At 43.3% G+C, this 16,300-nt stretch overlaps 2 pseudogenes; both read right to left on the bottom strand.

The window, feature by feature from the left end:
• Nucleotides 1-6,806: 6,806 nt before the first annotated feature.
• Nucleotides 6,807-7,124, bottom strand: LOC149206874 (uncharacterized; annotated as a pseudogene).
• A 4,237-nt stretch (nucleotides 7,125-11,361) lies between these two features.
• On the bottom strand, nucleotides 11,362-11,679 carry LOC149206873 (uncharacterized; annotated as a pseudogene).
• Between the last annotated feature and the right edge of the window lie 4,621 nt (nucleotides 11,680-16,300).

Genomic DNA, 16,300 nt, shown 5'->3' with positions numbered 1-16,300 from the left:
GCAGAATGCCTAAATCCTACCCTCTTTGACTGGGCCACCGCAGTGACTACTAACATCAAGAGGCAGCTTACAAAGTGCAAGCGAGGAAAGGTAAAGAAGTTTGGGTATGGTTCGATCGTGGTATCGTTCTTCTTGGAATGATTACCAATTTTTCAGGGACAGGGAGCTATAGTGGCTGATCCTTTGCCACGAGAGCCTAGGATGGCTCGCTGGGCAACACTGATGCCCAGGGGAGGAGGGGGCCAACAGATGTCCTGGAGGCCCGAGTTCTTCATATGGCTCCGCCGTCAGCTGATTGTGGTGGAGGATTGGTCCTATGCAGGGAATGACTTCACCGGAGACCCAGATTTCCCACTACCCGAGGGAGAGGAGTGGGACGAGGAGCTGGGTAAGATCTCTTTTTGTTTTTGATGTTTTATATGTTTTTTTTTTTTGTTAATACATGTTTGTCCTAACAACAATTGTATATACATGCAGATGTTGGCCCAGAGCGACCAGTTGGCATGTCTCCTATCGCTCGGAGGAACCAGCCCGTAGCCGACCCTCAGGAAGAGGGTGCTGAGGGAGATGAACTGATTCAGAATCTCGAGGGACTCGCCCGAGGGATTCCTGATTATGCTAGACTGGGAGATATGCCACTAGCGTACCAGAGGCACACAGTGGGGGTGCCTAATCGTGTCCATCGTCTGTTGAGACGCTTGGTGCGCGCGGTGTTGTGCTATCATGAGCACCACCGGGACTAGACTCCTAGGTTTCCTTTTCCTGCATATTTTTTGAGAGACATGTCGTCTCCTGATGTATTTGAGAGGAACATGTATTATTTTTTGAACTATATGATGCACGTGGTGCAAACATTGCGACACACATATATATATACATATGCCTATTTCTATGGTTTTATTATTGTGCTTTATATGCTTTCTTGCATGATGTTTTATCTATTACGCAAATGTCTATCTAATACATGGTTAGCCAATGCATCAGTTAATGTGTTCAATTGTCTTGGAATATGTTGATATGTGATGAAATCAAAGTTCCTTTCTAACAATCTCACACGTAAATACAACCTTAAAATGCGATGGTCTCTGACGGAATATTGCCCATTGAGCTGGTGGACGACAAGTTGAGAGTCTAGGTTCACTACCAATGCACGAATACCGAGATTGATTGCTTCAGCAAGTAGTTCAATTACAGCACAATATTCGGCGACATTGTTAGTGGTACGGCCCAAACACACACCTTGAAGATCTATCAACTCGCCATGAGGATCATAGATCACCCACGCCGCAGAGGACAAGTTGCGAGTACTGCGGCAGGCACCATCAGCGAAACCAACATAAGGTGCATCAGACATCTGCACAAGAAGCAAAAGACACAATAAGCGGCAGTCATGCCTTCAAAACTAAAACACACACACACAACACACCTGCTAAAGTACATGTATGTACAAAATAAAGTGTACAAGCATCACGCATAGTACTTTTTCAAGTACAGCCCGTTTCGGGGCTTCCCGAGAGGGTTCCCTTCATAGTCAATTAGCTCGTAGGCCCCTTTTTGCAAAACTTTCTTGACAATGTAAGGGCCTAGCCACATAGGCTCGAGTTTTCCCGCTCCCAGCTTATCGTTTTCCTGATCGTATAGCAGGACTAAATCTCCCTCAACAAAAGAACGTGGATGGACAGTCTGATCGAAGTGAGTCTTGACTCGCTTCTTTTGTGCTTCGATGGCCAAAGAGGCTAGGCGACGGGTCTCATCTAGCCGTTCCAGGTAAAGAAGGTGTTCTTCTAGCGGAGTAGTGTTGGGAAGTAGTTCGACGACCAATTTTAATGAAGGGATTTCGCACTCGATTGGAAGGGTAGCCTCTAGTCCATAAACTAGTTGAAATGGAGTGAAACCGGTGGCATCCTTCACGGAGGTTCGGTAGGCCCACAAGGCAGGGAACAACATCAAATGCCAGTTAGACTTATGCATGCCAACGGTACGCTGAAGCATTGTAACCAAAATCTTGTTGATAGCTTCAACTTGGCCATTGGCCTGAGGATAGTATGGAGTCGAACTATCGTGCTGTAAGCCTAGCTGGGTTGTTAGTTCCGTCATCATATGATTACGGAAATGCTTCTCGTGATCAGTGACGATGGCTTGAGGGACGCCGAATCGCGAGATAACATGGTTGAATAAGAATTGCGCCGCTGTGTGACCGTCTTCAGTTAATGTGGGCATCGCCTCGGCCCATTTAGTGAAGTAATCGACGGCAACGATAATAAACCCATGCCCCCCGGCCGAGCGAGGGTTACAGGTCGTATAATCAATGCCCCATTTTGCAAAAGGGCTGACGGTGACAACAGGGTGCAATGGAGCGGGAGGCGCTCGCATCTTCCGTTGGTATATCTGGCACTCATGACAAGAGCGGACGGCAAGAATGCAATCCTTAAAGATAGAGGGCCAAAAGTAGCCAGCACGGAGGATTTTTTATGTAGTGGCATATCCGGACATGTGACCACCACAGGCGCCAGAGTGGCAGTCATTCAAAACATGCTCAGCTTCCTCGAGAGTTAGACATCGGCGGAGAACAGAGTCGGTGTCGAGACGGTATAGTGTGTCCCCAATGATACGGTATGGTTGAGACTGATGACGAATCCTTCGCCGAGCGTCTTTGGACACGCCGGGGCGAAAGGAGGACGTTTGCAGATATATGATGATATTCCCATACCAGGGATCGAGGGTGCTAATGAGAAACAAAGTCTCATCCGGAATATGATCCTCGAAGTGAGAGGGCGGGGAAGAAGATGGCAAAGAGCAAAGTAACTCATCGAATACAAGGGATTTCTTGGACTTGGCAGTGGTAAATTCCAAGTCGAACTCTTGGAGGATGACAATCCACTTTGAGTACTTGCCCCCCAGCAACTGGCGTGACAAAATGTACGTCATGGGGTTGCAATCAGAAACCACGGTGGTAGTGCGCAACAGAATATAGTGACGGAAGCGTTGGACAGCACAAACGACAGCCAAAGCCAACTTCTCGACATAAGCATATTGAGTTTCCGTGTCTAAAAGGTTGCGGCTGAGATAATATACAACATGCTCAGTGTCATCATCGTCAGTTTGAACGAGAACCATGCTGATAGTGGTGTCCGCGGCGGCCAAATACAAAGTGTAGTCGCGATGATAGTTCGGAGGATGTAGCAATGGAGCGGAAACAAGGAGACCCTTGAGACGCTCAAAAGATTCCTGAGCGATGGTATCCCAATGAAAAGGGACATCTCGCTTTAGCAACCGTGTGAAACCTTTAGCCACCTCGGCATAGTTTGGAATGAATCGTCTTAGAAAGTTTGCTTTACCCTGCAAGCTTTGCAATTGCTGTAAAGAAGCAGGGGGAGGAAGATTCACTATAGCCTCGACTTTAAGGGGATCCAAACGGATGCCCTCTCGGGAGACGACGAACCCGAGAAGTCGGCCAGATTCAACGCAGAAGACACATTTGTGAGGATTGAGTCTGATACGGTAGTGTCAGCAGCGAAGAAAGATATCGCGAAGGTGAGTAGGGTGGTCCTGACGTTTGGCTGAATGAGCTGGTAGATCATCCAGGTATGGCTGTACAATGTGGCGAATGTCATGAAAAGCATAAGACATTGCACGTTGGAAGGTAGCACTGGCATTTTTGAGACCGAAAGGGAGCTTCTTATAGGCAAAAGTGCCCCATGGACAGATAAAAGCGGTCTTGTGTTGGTCAGCGGGAGCAATATTGATCTGGTTATACCCAGAAAAACCGTCCATAAAAGAGTACATTTCGCTTCCGGCACACTCGTCAATAATTTGATCAATGAATGGTGTGGGGAAATTATCTTTAGGACAGGCCCGATTAATATCACGATAATCGACACAAACACGGATGGTCCCCTGTTTTTTATTCATAGGCACAATGTTGGAGACCCAATCTGTGAGTGGGATAGGGTAAATAAAGCCAGCTTTAAGAAGCTTTTCCACTTCTTCCTTAATAGCTGCAGCCTTGCGGGGGTGTACAGGGCGTAAACGTTGACAAACAGGCTTAGCACCCGGGTACGTGAGTATCTCATGTACCACTATGCTAGGATCAATGCCGGGCATTTCTTCGTAGGACCATGCAAAGACGTCACGAAATTCGCGAAAAAGATTGGTATAGAGTCGAATCTCCTCCGGAGTACAAGTGACTCCAATGTGCAGATGTTCGACAATCCCTGGTTTCGCAGAGATGTCGATAGGCTGGGTTTGCGTGATGTTCGCCATATTTCCTTCAGAGGACACTTGATAAACTTGGATAGGTGTTTGAAGGGTTTGAAATGGGAGACAAGGAGCAAACCGCTCGAGACAAGTAAGCATATCCTGATGGGCAGGGAGAAACGAGGAACGATGGTGAGAATCATGCCAAGGAGGTTCCTCGGGAGACATAGTCTCAATAATGGCTTCGTCAAAAGGGAATATTTATTTTAAAGGGTCCGAAGAAGTCTCATTTCTAAGCCATGAGGATGGAGCGAATGAGTCGGGAACCTTGCTCGAAGGAGCTGGTTCAGAAGAGGGAGCCGATGCAGCAATGATTTCGATGTAGTTGAGCTCAGTGGGACTCAACGACATCTCATCGCCCCAAGATTCTACTTGATCAGTGGGAGGGAGGATCCACGGATCAGAACGAGTAGTAATCATATTGATGGAAGCGACGTTAGGAGGTGGGAGCGGAAAAACACCCATGAGGGTGGGATCTTTGAAAAGCCTGGCTCCCAGACTCTCAGATGATTTGGAGGTATGCTCCACAAAAGGGATGTTGCCTTCAGAAGAGGAAGTGAAGAATGACAGCTGGTCTACGGTAAAAATCTTCCCTTGATGAGGGAAACGGATGATACGAAACAAAGATGAAGCTACAGCTTGCATCGCGTATATCCAGCTACGTCCGAGAAGGAGGTTGTAGGTAAGATTAGCATCAACAACTTCAACTTCCATCTCGACCGTCTTCCCTTCCAAAGAGATGGGAAAACGTTGGAGTATACCATAAGGACGGGATGCTCTTCCATCAAAAGCTTCCAAGGTTGTTGGAGACTGGCTCAGCGTCGGAGAACCAATATCTTTCCAACATGCAACAGACATGATGCAAGTTGAAGCACCTTCATCAATGACTGTACGATGAATCGTTTTAGAATTAATAATAACCTGTATGAGGAATGCGATTTGGTGAGGCAGTCTCGGCGTATGGCGTTCCAAGTCAAAAGTAATCAAATCCGAGTCGGCCGGGTCTATGCCACCAATAGCCGATAGCAAGGACTTCCTCTGAGAAGGGCAGCTCTGGAGAACTTCTAAAGCGGACATAGTCGAAAGAGTCTGAGCTAAGTCCTCAACAATATTGTAGTGCTGTGTAGCACGAGCATTTGGGTTGTAAGAAGATTTCCGGAGTACTCCTTTTGGAGGGGGTCGAATAGGCGTCTCGGTGCTAGGTCTCTTGATGTGGAGCGAGCCTGAACTGAACGGAGGAGCACTAGAGGGGACCTCAGGCTCTTTCCCGGCCGATGACATATATTCTTTTGTTCGAGTACTGATGTGGACAGGTATGGTTCCAGCCATAAATACTTGAGAACTGAAGGAATATGGAGGTTGAGAGGGGTCAGCCACCATTTGAGTTTGTTGCAAGGGAAAGGGTTCTTTGAGCGCCGCAGGAGTCCCAGGGGTGCCTTTCAACAAACGACTAACTTCGGACCGCCTAGGGCAGTCTTTGGTATAGTGATCTTTGTTAGACTCCGTCTTGTATGTCAATGTGAGCTTGATTCTTCTTCAAAACCCTGTTTTGAAGAAGAAATCATTAAATGTGTTTTTTTAGAATATGTATCAAATTCTCCAGCTCTTCAAAAGGCAGTAGCTTCAGTAGCTCCAATCCCTGCAAAAACAACCAATTGTCATGAGTTCAAAGTGTAATAAAAACAAAATGACAAAGTGCCAAACATATTGGTGAGATGGAAGGTATGCTTTAGAGGCAGAGACAGGGGATTTTCTTGGGAAGCACAGAAGATTTTGGTTTTATACAATTGGGCAGCGTCAAGGTCTTCGACTTCCCGGAGGATCATGGTGCTACTCCAGAGGATCTTGAAAATCTACAATGCAAGGTACGTCATGGACCAAAATTTTACGACTGTCATATAGAGATTGTGAAAGGAAACCTTCATAAAGAAAACGAACATCCGATCTTGGGAGAGACTGCTCAAGAGATCGCCATAGTCAGACTATCAGAAGATGATCAAGGACTTGCAGCAGGACAATATGCAGCTTTCTACAAGGGAAATATTTGTTTAGGATCGGGAATGGGGACTCTCTTGATTTCCAAAATAAGGGAGGAGTACCCGGACAGAATGATGTTAACTTTCTCTGTAGTTTCCATCACCTAAGGTATCGGACACAGTGGTGGAGCCTTATAATGCAACTTTTTCTGTACATCAATTGGTGGAGAATGCAAATGAATGCATGGTTCTTGACAATGAAGCAATTTACGATATTTGCTTCAGAGCCTTGAAGTTAACAACGCCCACATTTGGAGATCTTAACCATTTAATATCTGCAACAATGAGTAGATGTACATGCTGCTTGCGGTTCCCTGGACAGTTAAACTCTGATTTGCGTAAACTTGCAGTTAACCTGATTCCATTCCCTCGCTTACACTTCTTTATGGTGGGATTTGCTCCCTTGACATCTAGAGGATCCCAAGTATACCGCTCCCTCACTGTGCCTGAATTTACACAACAAATGTGGGATGCCAAGAATATGATGTGTGCAGTTGACCCTCGACATAGGCGTTACCTGACAGCCTCTGCTATGTTCCGTGGACGTATGAGAACAAAAGAAGTAGATGAACAAATGTTGAATGTTCAAAACAAAAATTCCTCTTATTTTGTGGAGTGGATACCAAACAATGTGAAGTCCAGTGTTTGTGACATTCCTCCAAAAGGTCTTAAGATGGCATCCACCTTCATTGGAAACTCTACTTCAATTCAAGAAATGTTCAGGCAAGTCAGCGAACAATTCACTGCCGTGTTTAGGAGAAAAGCATTTTTGCACTGGTACATTGGTGAGGGCATGGATGAGATGGAATTCACAGAGGCAGAGAGTAACATGAATGATTTGGTGTCAGAGTATCAACAGTATCAAGATGCAACTACTGATGATGAGGCCGAGTACGAAGAAGAAGAGGCGGTTTTAACCTTGTTTTTTAGTTTATAAAGAGCCGAATCTGGAGCTTACCTTTTTAGTCCTTCTTGAAAATGGCTCATTCAGCATATCACTTCATAATGATTGAAAGTTGGTCCGTGCCAGATGTCATGGTTTTGGTTGAATTAAGGCCTAGAAGATGCTGTGTTTAGAATAAGTGGTTGGATTTCGTTTCGTTATTCACAATCTTAAAATTGTATGTGTTGCATTATGTAATGAGTTTGAGTCTAGTTTGTTGTCCTCCAATAATTAAATAATGGCTGCTCTGTTTAGTGCCTGATTTTCGTGGCGTCGGGGATTGAAATATTTTTGTGTTGATCAAGAAAATGATCTTGAACCTACATATTCAAGCAATAGGAATGAATTCACTGCTAACCAGAAGCTGCCGGAAGAAGACATGTTTTCTATCCATGAAAGCATTGAACGGACTTACACGTCCACAGATTCATTGTTGGACTTCGACTGTGAAGCCGAGAAAGAATATCGGAAGTTTCTGGGGGAGAATATTACAATTGCTAAAGGGTATTCGATTGTGTTGAAGTCTTTGGCCAGCATTTTGCTGGCCGGGGTGATCCAATTCGGAAAAAAGGTAAAAAAAAAATCGAGTGGACAGATGCAGGCGTAACATACTTGGAACCGCTTGTACACCTCCACTTCGAAGATGTTTCCCGTATGGATGTGAGTCCTGTACGAGTTGTTTTATGGTTGGTGTGGCACGTCATGGTTAAATCAGTGGCTAACATGATTGCAAAATCATGGATTAACTGTGAGAAATATGGATCCACAATTCTTCACAGTGCAGACAGGAGGGAAAGGAAACATTTGATTTCATGAGGACCATGTTGAAGAGGAAGATCATGGCCAAGTCAAAATACGCCTAAAACAAAACGAAGATATCCATCATAGCAGAAAAAATAGGAAACGATCTCCTATTAATGACTTCAGTTAACGATTCAACGGGATCTACGCTCCAGTTTGTCGGCCATCAGAGGAATTCAAGGGAAACGATGCTCTGTTTTAGGAAAAAATGGATGATTCTTTTTATTCTGGCAATTATAGTTGAACAACTCATTATTTTTTATCGACCTGTAGGGAAAAGTTTTTGGAGAAGATATTACGCTACTTTTGTTTTAGTTCTCATTCAAATGCAAAGTAAAGTCAAAAGCCAATTTTAAATACAGATAACTATCCCAGCACAGAAACCGAATTGGTTGGTCTATTTTGGGTCTTCAATTGCAGTTCAGAAAATTCAGCTACAGGTTTTTCCAATTCATTTGTTATCAACGAACAAATTGTAACGCTGTTCCCTTAGAGCAGACTTTTTCCTATTTTTAAGATTTTAAGTGAAACTGCCCCCTATCTTTCATCGATTTGTTTTCCCCATCTCTGAGTTATATTTAATATATTGTAAATCGAGTGGAGGAGAATTCTGAGAGCTGGTGGAGAACAGAGAGCTTCCATTGTACAGTCTTTGACAGAGATTTTAATGAAAATACACAGCTCCGGCTTCTGAGATTCCTGTGGTATGAGATTTAACATTTGTGTCCTCCTTTGTTTCATGTAAAGCCTGTTATGTGTTCATTTCATTTCATGATCATTTCCAAGTGAACAAATGAAGTGTTAAGGTAGAATTCATATTTTGTATGCTCTGCCTTTAAGTTTGTTCATATTTAATGTTTTCTTCTGTTTGACAAGGATTCATCTTCTATGCCCTTGTCAGCTCCTCAGCAGTCTTGCCATTCCATTTAATCTCAATTTGATGTTAAACTTTCTTGCCTACCTTGCCTCAGGAGATAATCTGTGTTTTTGATTATATTTCTCTGTTCAAGCTGTTTCTTTTCCCCATGCAGCCCAGAAAAACCCCATCATTTTATTAAAAACCCTTTTTATCAATTTACTAGCCTAAAATCAGTTTCTTTTAAAAGTCATCTCAGCCCCTTTTAGAAAATTTTTTGCTGAGATAGACCGGAGAGAGCCCTCTCCTGTCCTCGTAGGGCTAGCTACGAGGCTAAGTGGTTTGATGTTTCCTTGGATTCTGCCTTCCTCAGCCTGAGGCAAATTCGAGTGCTAACATATTGGCGACCATACTGGGGAGAACATTCGACTTGTTGATTGTCTTGTCCCAGTACATGAAATCAAATTGCAGATCTGATGCTGATGGTGGACATCAGTCAGACACATATGCAGGCTGAACCATTCACCTGGCGACTCCAATTCGATCCAGACATTCCAGTGCTTGTTGATTCACTCATGCAATGGTGGGGTATGTGGCAAACCCTACATGGCGAAAAGAGGTTAGATATGAGTTAGCAGATTTTGAATTTGATGAAGAATTTTTCAGTGCCATACTTCATTGGTTGAAATCTCCAAAGTTCCCTTTTGAAACTAAAACTAGATTTTGTGAGTTAGTTGTTGAAAGAATTGAGAAGGAGATTCAGTGTCTAGATGAGTAGATTCAGTCATATGATTTCCAAGACCCTAAAAAGTTCTTGGAAATCCTTCCTCCATTGAAACAAGAAATCATAGAATTGCCTACAGATGTTTGCAGTGACAGTGTGCAGCTGGAGGTATGTATTGCAGAATTGGGGCAGCCAACAGAGTCCGGCTTCCGCGATCCAATGGCAACTTACATGGACACGTTTTTCAGTTTGATTGATAGATCAGGTTGTCTTGTACGTGACCAGGCTCATTACGTGCATGAAGGGCTGCCAGCAATTACATCTGTGTCCTGGTGGAAGCATTCTCAACCGGCATCATTCTCAGATTTACTTGAATGGTTAATCTGGCATTTTAGTATTACCTGATCTAGTGTTTTTACAGCAAAGTAGGGTAGATTTTGTAAATAAATAAGCAGCCAAAAGGCAGCATTTTGTTCCAGTTTCATTACAGTTTAGTTTGAAGTTTGCCGAATTAGTCTTTCAATCAATTCAGTCAGTTTCCAGTTAATAAGTTGAGTCTTCAGTTGTGTTGATTTGTTGAAATAATGGACTCCATTGCCCAATGGATGGAGGCACTGTCTGCTCTCCCAAAGTTCTGCGGTTCTTGGCACCTCCAAAAAGCGGCAGCTGCCATCCCTAGTGGAGCCGATGTTAGACTCCGTCTTGTATGTCAGTGTGAGCTTGATTCTTCTTCAAAACCCTGTTTTGAAGAAGAAATCATTAAATGTGTTTTTTTAGAATATGTATCAAATTCTCCAGCTCTTCAAAAGGCAGTAGCTTCAGTAGCTCCAATCCCTGCAAAAACAACCAATTGTCATCAGTTCAAAGTGTAATAAAAACAAAATGACAAAGTGCTAGACATATTGGTGAGATGGAAGGTATGCTTTAGAGGCAGAGACAGGGGATTTTCTTGGGAAGCACAGAAGATTTTGGTTTTATACAATTGGGCAGCGTGAAGGTCTTCGACTTCCCGGAGGATCATGGTGCTACTCCAGAGGATCTTGAAAATCTACAGTGCAAGGTACGTCATGGACCAAAATTTTACGACTGTCATATAGAGATTGTGAAAGGAAACCTTCATAAAGAAAATGAACATCCGATCTTGGGAGAGACTGCTCAAGAGATCGCCATAGTCAGACTATCAGAAGATGATCAAGGACTTGCAGCAGGACAATATGCAGCTTTCTACAAGGGAAATATTTGTTTAGGATCGGGAATGGGGACTCTCTTGATTTCCAAAATAAGGGAGGAGTACCCGGACAGAATGATGTTAACTTTCTCTGTAGTTTCCATCACCTAAGGTATCGAACACAGTGGTGGAGCCTTATAATGCAACTTTTTCTGTACATCAATTGGTGGAGAATGCAAATGAATGCATGGTTCTTGACAATGAAGCACTTTACGATATTTGCTTCAGAGCCTTGAAGTTAACAACGCCCACATTTGGAGATCTTAACCATTTAATATCTGCAACAATGAGTAGATGTACATGTTGCTTGCGGTTCCGTGGACAGTTAAACTCTGATTTGCGTAAACTTGCAGTTAACCTGATTCCATTCCCTCGCTTACACTTCTTTATGGTGGGATTTGCTCCCTTGACATCTAGAGGATCCCAAGTATACCGCTCCCTCACTGTGCCTGAATTTACACAGCAAATGTGGGATGCCAAGAATATGATGTGTGCAGTTGACCCTCGACATGGGCGTTACCTGACAGCCTCTGCTATGTTCCGTGGACGTATGAGCACAAAAGAAGTAGATGAACAAATGTTGAATGTTCAAAACAAAAATTCCTCTTATTTTGTGGAGTGGATACCAAACAATGTGAAGTCCAGTGTTTGTGACATTCCTCCAAAAGGTCTTAAGATGGCATCCACCTTCATTGGAAACTCTACTTCAATTCAAGAAATGTTCAGGCAAGTCAGCGAACAATTCACTGCCGTGTTTAGGAGAAAAGCATTTTTGCACTGGTACACTAGTGAGGGCATGGATGAGATGGAATTCACAGAGGCAGAGAGTAACATGAATGATTTGGTGTCAGAGTATCAGCAGTATCAAGATGCAACTGCTGATGATGAGGCCGCGTACGAAGAAGAAGAGGCGGTTTTAACCTTGTTTTTTAGTTTATAAAGAGCCGAATCTAGAGCTTACCTTGTTAGTCCTTCTTGAAAATGGCTCATTCAGCATATCACTTCATAATGATTGAAAGTTGGTCCGTGCCAGATGTCATGGTTTTGGTTGAGTTAAAGCCTAGAAGATGCTGTGTTTAGAATAAGTGGTTGGATTTCGTTTCGTTATTCACAATCTTAAAATTGTATGTGTTGCGTTATGTAATGAGTTTGAGTCTAGTTTGTTGTCCTCCAATAATTAAATAATGGCTGCTCTGTTTAGTGCCTGATTTTCGTGGCGTCGGGGATTGAAATATTTTTGTGTTGATCAAGAAAATGATCTTGAACCTACATATTCATGCAGTAGGAATGAATTCACTGCTAACCAGAAGCTGCCGGAAGAAGACATGTTTTCTATCCATGAAAGCATTGAACGGACTTACACGTCCACAGATTCATTGTTGGACTTCGACTGTGAAGCCGAGAAAGAATATCGGAAGTTTCCAGGGGAGAATATTACAATTGCTAAAGGGTATTCGATTGTGTTGAAGTCTTTGGCCAGCATTTTGCTGGCCGGGGTGATCCAATTCGGAAAAAAGGTAAAAAAAAAATCGAGTGGACAGATGCAGGCGTAACATACTTGGAACCGCTTGTACACCTCCACTTCGAAGATGTTTCCCTTATGGATGTGAGTCCTGTACGGGTTGTTTTATGGTTGGTGTTATAGACATTTTTGTGCCTAACATCATGAAGCATGAAATGTCAATAATCTAAGGGATCCAAAGTCCCTAAACATGTTGTTCCTACCCCTAGAGGAACAAGGTCAGCAAACCACAGCACTGAAAATCAGTTCTCCACCTGAAAACACTAAAAAACAAGCTATTTCTGGATCATGTCAGTTGCTCCACTGAGCATCTGCGCTGAATGTCAACTGCTCCACTCTGTACCTGCGCTGAATGTCAAAAACAATGAAGGCTACCTGCGCTGGGCGAGATTGGCCAAGTGGCACAGTCATTCTGCAAGGTGTCAAATGCCCAGGAAGCTTCCAAACTGACACTTGGATCAGGGAATTCGCCTTGTGATGAGTAAGAGGATCTAGATCTCCAAGTGGAAGCAAGAAACTCCAAGTGGACTCAAGAACTGAAGTATAACTGAAGTGGGAGAGGACACTAGTCAGCTTCATGCCAGCCTCAAGCTGACTCATCCTTTCTCCAAATCTCCTATATATAGAGCTCTCTCATGAGGTCTAAGGGGGCTCGAATTTTGTGCAAGTAAGGAAGTGCTGTTGGTTTGAGTATAGAACCATTGGGTGATTGCTTTGAAGGAGGTGAAGAGGATATTTCTTTCTGCTGGGAGGTGTTGTTGGATTGGGCCTCTTATGGTTGTAACACTCTCAGAACTTTACTTCTTCTATTAATAAAAGCATTTGAGGTTCTTCTATATGCATGTGTCTCTATGGTGAATTGATGCTTGTATATTTGATTTATTCTAATCCTTGAATCAGTTATGGATGTATGCTTCTTGTAGTTTCCTTTCTTTGTGCTTTTACAGGATCTTTGTGTAGCTGGGCCGGTGAAAGAGCAAGGAGCTAGGAACAAGCAGCAAAGAGGGAAGATTGGATCAACCATTAGCGGAAGATAACAGTTAGTGGATCCCTTTTCTCTTCTCTCTCTCATCTCATAAAGAAGTAATCTTGAATAGCTTTGCTTTGATTGTTGCTGAGGTACTATCACCCTTAGAGTGGGATAGGGTCATTCCGTATTGGATACTTTTCCCAACAACAAATTGGCGACTCCACTGGGGATCGTATCTTGTTGGTTATTTGTGTTTTGCTATTCATTTCATAAACAAAGGGAGTACCGAATCGAACTGTGTTTGAATCATTCAAATACAAAGTAGAGGGCAGCTACTCTAGCTCAGTTTCTGGGCAAGTTTATGATTTGAAGAGCTGATCCACAAGGACTCTAATAAGCTCTTAGTGATAGCTTTTCATCCTCCTTGTCATCCCTTAGTGTGTCCTTGACTGATAGCTTCTGATTTGAGCAAAAACTGTGAATTTTTGAGCAATCTGTGACCCGGAAACCACCAGAAACGAAAGTTTCGTTCTTCAGTGCAGGCTGTACAAAGGCTGTTTGCATTTCAGCGCAGTTCCCGAAGGGGCTACCTGCGCTGAAGGTCAAACAGGCAGTGTTCCACCTGCGTTGGACCAGTCCTGCCTTGTGCTGCTGGGGTTTCCTGCTGTTTCTTGCCCTGTTTTCACTCTTGTTTTTGCTGTTTGTTACCAATCAGTGGGCCTATCTGAAACCAACTTTCCTTATCACTATTCCGCCTCAGTTGTATAAATAAACTGTGTTTGTTCTTTGTGTATTTCTTGTACATTTACAGTTTCCCATAACGAAAGTGAACTAGTCTTGCTGTGATCTCTTAGATCTAGACCTGTGATAAAGTGTCGTTTTGATCTTAGGAGTCAGTTTGTTTGCTGTTCATAGCTGATTGAGCTTTTGCTTTCGTCATTTGGTTTGAGTTTATATATTTCTAGTGTCGAAACAAGTAAATCTTAAGGTGTCTTTTGATTTTGGACAAGCTTGTTTGCTTTCACTTGAAATTGAATTCAAAATTATACAACAGCTTTCTTTTTGCATTACACCAACATTAAGAAAGAGAAAAGAAATACCTGCATCTTTGCATTTTGCATATAAGTTTGTATGTTGATTTAAGGAAAAAGTGCATTAGCGAGTGCTCTTTGATCTGTGTGAAAAGATTTTTGTCTCTCTTTTCCCTCAGTAGTTAAGATTTTCATAAGTCGAAAAGATTGAAAAAGCTTGCTTCTCATCTTAGACTGCATTTAGGAATTTGTATCAATACATCTCGTGGTGAACCTTGAAAGGCAAACTTTAAAAAGATCAACTTAAAATATATTGAATGAACCTAACAACGCTTTGAAACATAACGCAAACATCTAGAGGTCTAAGCTAGAGACGTGTTCCGGCGTCGTTAAACGTAGTGACTGTCGATCTCGACGAAGGTGGGTGATTCCTCCTGAGAGTCGGTGGCACTAATACGGACTTGTGCTCCCACGTACCGTCGCGTATATATTGGGAGACCCCTATAGGAATAAAGCCTTTATCCAATAGGAAACCGTGTCGGCCGCCCTACTGATCGCAATGCAGTGAACACAGCATTCACGAAGATCGACCACTCGTACCGTAAAACGTATTCTGTGGTTTTGCGAAAGGTTTGGCACACCCTCTGCCTAGATCTCCAGAGCAGTTTCTTTTGGCCTTTTTCAAACTCTATAACTGAAAAAGTCCAACCGAGCATTTGTCACTTCGGGCTCGTTAATACATCGAAGGAGACTAGAGTCATCTTTAGCTTTTTCTCGACTCTTAAAAAGTGAAAAAGCAAGTTGTGTCTAAAAGCGTCTAATAAAATTCATTCAATTCGGAAACACAATTTTCCCCTTTTAATATTTTAGTTGATCGAGTAATCCGCAATCGTGGAAGAAAGTCAATTGAAACCCCGTCGTTCGCGGAGGCTTACGAGTCAACCGTCTTTGTCCCCGGAATCGAAAACAGTACGGGCAAAGCGAACTCGTTTAACCGGTTCAAAATCTCCTTTGAAAGTTAGAACAAGTGTTCCAACTGCAACTGAGGTTCCGGTTACTCCTAACATTTCTGGAAACCCTGCCTCTATAGAAGAAGTTCAACAGCCACAGAAGGACAGTAATACTGATCCTAGTCTGGGGGCAAATACTTGTTTAACTGAACCAGTTCCATCTGTAACCGGTCCAGAGAGTTTTGTTCCTCAAACAACTGTCGCTGTCGAAACAACCACTTCTTCGGCACCAGAAATATTTTACGGACCTGACAGTCTTCCTCTTCCACCGGGTTTGATTGCGATAGAGGAAATTGCAAAGGATCCGCAAGCAAGTACTCCAACTCATTTTGGAGTAGGGGTCACTCTCTTTCCTTCATCAGAGGTTAATCCACCACAAGTGGAAGTCCCTGTAGAATCGCTAGGCAATCTATTGGATAGACTTAAAATGTCTGAACAACCGTCATCATCTAGGACTGTGTCAAATGACACAGCGACAGCAGAAGCCCCTGCCGTCACTCCACCGATGTTTGCCGGCATACCAGCTGTCCCAACTAGCTCTCAACAGCTAGAAGGAGTCCACCAAGGGACTATTTCGACAGTATGGTCTGTTCCAGTTTGTTCATCCGGAGTAATACCCGGTAATTCTTATGTTGAAACTCGACAGATTGATCCTCATGGAGGTCAATTTGGGCCATCTAGTCCTCAAGGACTAACAATCCCTCTGAGTTCCGGATTGCTACCATATGGGGGGCAGTATGCTTTTTTACCTCCTCCGGGAGGATATCCATATGGTAGTTCTCAACAGTATTCAGGTTATACTGGAATTGCATCAAGTAGTTGGGTACCTATGCTACCTCAACAACCAAGGATTGTATATTCTATGCAACAGTGTGTACCTGTGACGAACATCCCAACCACACCGGCTATTGTAACTGTGTCG

This window comes from Pinus tabuliformis, chromosome 1_2 (assembly GCF_031772625.1).
Source record: "Pinus tabuliformis cultivar Carrire ecotype Pingquan chromosome 1_2, CPIR1, whole genome shotgun sequence".
Classification (NCBI taxonomy): domain Eukaryota; kingdom Viridiplantae; phylum Streptophyta; class Pinopsida; order Pinales; family Pinaceae; genus Pinus; species Pinus tabuliformis.
The sequence above is the reverse complement of the archived record's forward strand: the minus strand, read 5'-3'. Positions and strand labels throughout refer to the sequence as shown.